This window comes from Morus notabilis, unplaced genomic scaffold, assembly GCF_000414095.1.
Source record: "Morus notabilis unplaced genomic scaffold, ASM41409v2 Scaffold19, whole genome shotgun sequence".
Lineage (NCBI taxonomy): Eukaryota > Viridiplantae > Streptophyta > Magnoliopsida > Rosales > Moraceae > Morus > Morus notabilis.
Genome location: NW_010360880.1, coordinates 371,921 through 377,280, shown reverse-complemented (window position 1 = coordinate 377,280; position 5,360 = coordinate 371,921).

The following is a 5,360-nucleotide window of genomic DNA, read 5'->3' as shown; positions in this document are numbered from 1 at the left end:
TCAGAGCCGGTATCCTGCCATCCTACTCCACACCGTCACGTGCCTACTCCGCCCCAGTCCAAGTAAGTAGAAATTCATGTAAATAATATATTATGAGTAAATATTAATGTTAATACTATTGCGTTACGATAGAGTATGGCTGCACCGATAGACCCCAGGCAAATCGAGGAGGATCGTAGGGCTATGGCCGCGTTTGTAAACATGCGTGTTCACACATTCTCCGGTCGCCGTCAACCGTACCTATTAATGGAGTGGATCAACGTTATAGAGATAGCATATGACGTTTGTCACATTCCTGAGCGGATGAGGGTCCGATTGGCCGCCTCAAAGTTAGAAGGACACGCTCTCGCCTGGTGGCTCGGGATGGGAGCTGAACACCAACCCCCTAGTTGGGGAGAGTTTAAGCAGGAAATCAGAGCCGAGTATGGGCCGATATTGTATGGTGCTATTGAAGTTCATGCTCCGGGAGTGCAGAGAGATCCTCACATCTGGGAGGATATGCAGAGAAGACAATATGAGGCTTTAGAAGCCATCTGGGATTCTTATGAGGGAGAGTCCATGGCTCATTACTGCCAGCGTTTCCGGGACTCCATGCTGCCCATCATACCTACCCAGATCCTGTTTTCAGAGGTCAGAGATTTGATCTGGAGGGGGGTACCCCAGGACGTCCGGGACTTAGTTCCTTACCCTGGACAATACTATCACATCCAGCAGTTCTTGGAGGAAATAATGAATGGTGAGGAGGAGCTACACCATGTCCAACAACAACTCCAGGCCAATGCCGCAGCAGCAGCAGTCGTAGCCCAGCCGGAGCAGGACGCAGCACCGGGATATCATGCAGATAACGATGAAGACGATAATGAGCCAATAGACTACATGTCTGAGGACTATGATGATGAAGTACCAGAGCATGTCATCATCGCGAGCGATGATGAGTATACAGAGGAGGAGGATCCCTCGGAAGATGAGATGTTCGGCGATGAGGGGTTCTCAGATGGAGACGCGGAGCCTGAGTCTGGATTATCATCTGACTGATGGCGTCACCTGCAGCATATCTTACCTTTTGTATAGGATACTTTTTGTATTGTGAGAAGTGGTAGCCACTCTCACCTAGGTTGGGTTAAAAAAAAATTATTATTTATTTATTTATGTACAGTGAGAAGTGATAGACACTCTCCGTAGGCGTTACATGACATTTTGTACTGTGAGAAGTGATAACCACTCTCACCCTGACCAGACTAGGCATTTTGTTATTGTATCATGGGAAGTGGTAGCCACTCCTAACAGACATGCGGATATATGTAGATGATACGGGAAGTGACAAACACTCCTGACAGTTATGATTAAAAGTTATGAAATCGAGCTTAAATGAAATTAAAAGTTTATGCATAATTAGAGCAAATTCTATTTCTGAATCAAGAGTGTAAATCAGAATGAAATCATGTATCAAGTAAACAAGATTTTATGTATCCTTACTACGATATGAATACATTCCGTATACAGACATAATTTTAGACGCAGAGAAAGATAAAGACTTACATAGTACTTTCTTGAATGAAGGATCATGGTTCAACCACGAGCACAAGCGGCTCGAAACCAGCTGGAGGTTGACTGGACGGGTCAGATGGCCAAAATGAGACAGTTGCTGCAAGCGCAGCAACGAGAGATGAATGCCTTACGTGAACAGCTAGCGCGTCAGAATCAGGCACCACCAGCTAGAGGCGAACCAGCCCACGAAGACCCACCTGCACGGGAAGATCCCCCTGCAGCTGGCGGTCAGAACGGTCAGGAGATACCGCCTGCACCGATCGCACATGTAGAAGTTGAGGGACAGGACCATCACCCAGCAGAGGATAGGCGTTGGATCTCAACCTTAGAAAGGTTCCGTCGTATGAAGGCGCCAGAGTTCCATGGTTCCACAGACCCGATAGAAGCAGACAACTGGCTGACTGATGTTCAGGTAGACCTGAACCTTATGAGGTTGAATGACCATGAAAAGGTCTTGTGCGCCTCCTATATGCTCAAGAAGGAAGCCCGCCGATGGTGGCAGACGGTGGAGCTAAAAAGGAATGTCGATGAGATGACTTGGCAAGACTTCATTGAGGAATTTAATGAGAGGTATTTCAACTTAGACAACATGGCCGCCCAAGAGGATGAGTTTAATAATTTTCGCCAAGGAAATTTGTCCGTGGTAGATGCGGTGCAGAAGTTCAAGCAACTAGCTCGTCTATGCCCACACATGGTGACCTCAGAGCGGGAGGAGGTCAGGAGGATGATGAAGATGTTTCGAACCGACCTAGCTGTGGTGATTAGTGGCGGAGGCAGACCGCCTACGACCGTGGAAGACTGTGTTGGTCGAGCCATTCGTGCAGAATACTGGGTTAACCAAAACAGGGAGGAAAGGGCTAAATTCTTCCAAGCCAAGAAAGAGGAAAGGGCTAAAGGGAAACAAAACCCGAAAACCCAATCCAAAGGGCCGAATAGTAACCCAGGCCAAGGTAACAAGCAGCAAGGACAAGGCCAGAATAAGAGGAAAGGGAACTTCAACCCGGGGAACCAGAAAGGCCAACCTCAGAAGAAGAACAATGCCGGGCAAGTTAACAACAGTTTCCCCACTTGCAATAGGTGTGGGAAGAAACATCCAGGAGAATGTAAAGCTGGGACAAACATTTGTTTCACATGTGGCAAAGAGGGCCATTTTTCCAAGGATTGTTATTCCAACCCCCAGAATCGAGCGAATCAGAATCAACAGAGAGTTCAGAATCAGCCAAGAGCCCCAGGAAATCAACTGCACGCAATTCAAGCCACGATTGACGGACCCCAGATTTCTCAGGGAAGATTGGAAGCTCCGGAACCCCAAGCTCGTATCTATGCCTATACTAGGGGAGATGCAGCAACTGGAACTTCCACAGTGGTGACAGGTCAGCTTCCTGTAGCCAACCATGATGCATACGCTTTATTTGATTCTGGAGCAACGCATTCATTTGTGTCAACTAAGGTTACAAAGCATCTAGATAGTGCAAAAGATAGAATAGATCAACCCTTTAGGACTTCCTTGCCCTCTGGGGAGATCTTATTGTCTAACTATTGGTTAAGAAATGTTCCAATAATTATTTGTGGAAGAACATTGTACGTGAATTTGATAATCATTAGTATGAGCGATTACGACGTCATTTTGGGAATGGACTTCCTGAGGAAATACAACGCCGTCATCGACTGTAGAAGCCGGAAGGTCACGTTCAAGCCACCCGAGGAAGGAGAGTTCACTTACACAGGGACATCTCAGGAGCGGCCAATGCAGATGGTGTCTGCGATGAGAGCAAGTAAGATGTTGGCTAGCGGATGCATAGGGTATCTAGCTAATATGGTGGACAAGTCGAAGGAGATTAAGTTGAGACCGGAGGACATTCCAATAGTCAAACAATTTGTGGAAGTCTTTCCAGAAGAATTACCGGGACTACCCCCAGAGCGAGAAATCTCATTCGAGATCGAACTGATGCCAGGATCAGCACCAGTTTCTAAGGCACCGTACCGGATGGCCCCGGCCGAGCTTAAAGAGCTTCAGGTGCAACTGCAAGAGTTGATAGATAAAGGTTTTGTCCGCCCGAGTTATTCGCCATGGGGAGCACCAGTTTTGTTCGTGAAGAAGAAAGACGGTACACTGAGGATGTGTATCGACTATCGAGAGCTGAATAAGATTACAATCAAGAACAAGTATCCACTGCCGAGGATCGATGATCTATTCGACCAATTGAAGGGAGCTGCATATTTTTCCAAGATTGATTTGCGTTCAGGGTACCACCAACTTCAGATAAAGGAAGGCGACGTGTCAAAGACAGCTTTCAGGACTCGTTATGGACACTACGAGTTCCTCGTGATGCCGTTTGGACTGACCAATGCTCCAGCAGCATTCATGGACTTGATGAACCGAGTATTTAAGGACCATCTGGATAAGTTTGTTATCATCTTCATAGATGACATTCTGATCTACTCCAAAACGAAGGAAGAGCACGAAGAGCATCTGAAGACTGCCCTACAGATATTAAAGGAGAACCAGTTGTATGCCAAATTTTCAAAGTGTGAATTTTGGCTAGAAAGGGTACAATTTTTAGGGCATGTAGTATCCAAGGAAGGAGTTACCGTGGATCCCGCCAAGATCGAAGCAGTTAGTAATTGGTCAGCTCCGAGGACTGTGACAGAGATACGTAGTTTTCTGGGTTTAGCAGGATACTACCGACGCTTTGTGGAGGGATTCTCAAAGCTAGCAGCACCGCTCACGGCTCTCACACGGAAGGAAAGGAAGTATGAATGGACCGAGAAGTGCGAAGAAAGCTTCCAGGAGCTAAAAAGGAGACTCACCAGCGCACCAGTGTTGACCATTCCAGATGCGGATGAAAGGAACTTCGTAGTCTACAGCGATGCTTCTAAGAAAGGATTAGGAGCCGTTCTCATGCAAGGAGGAAAGGTGGTCGCCTATGCCTCGCGACAACTTAAAGATCATGAAAGGAACTACCCGACGCATGACTTAGAACTTGCAGCGGTGGTTTTTGCATTGAAAATATGGCGACACTACCTGTATGGAGCGAAGTGTGAGATCTACACAGACCACCAAAGTCTCAAGTACATCTTCACGCAGAAGGAGTTGAATATGAGACAACGAAGATGGCTGGAATTGGTAAAGGACTATGATTGTGAGATCCTCTATCATCCCGGAAAAGCAAACAAGGTGGCAGATGCACTAAGTCAGAAGTCGTCAGCAACGTTAATGGCAATCCATGCTCTGCCACAATCCCTGCAGAAGGACATACACGACCTTGAAATTAAGATAATTTCAGGGAAGGTATCATCTCTCACCCTACAGCCGACCATCCTCGAGCACATGAAGAGTAGTCAGGAATCCGATCCTACCTTGGTGAAGTTAAAGGAGGAAGTTCTCGAAGGCAAAGAAATGGTGTTTAGCCTCGCGGAGGACGGCACACTCCTCCACAAGGGTAGGATATGCGTCCCTAAAGATGAAGAAATGAAGAAGCAGATCCTTTCAGAAGCACATGAAACGCCTTACTCTGTTCATCCGGGAGCAACTAAAATGTATAAGGATCTAAAAAGGAGCTTTTGGTGGCCAGGAATGAAGAAGGACGTGGCTGAATTTATATCGAAGTGCCTTAACTGTCAGAAAGTTAAAGCAGAGCATCAACGTCCAGCAGGAGAACTACAGAAGATTGATATTCCAGAATGGAAGTGGGACCAAATCACGATGGATTTCGTGGTAGGGTTGCCCAGAACATCCGACGGTAACGATGCGATTTGGGTGATCGTGGATCGATTGACTAAATCCGCACACTTTCTGCCGATCAAACTCA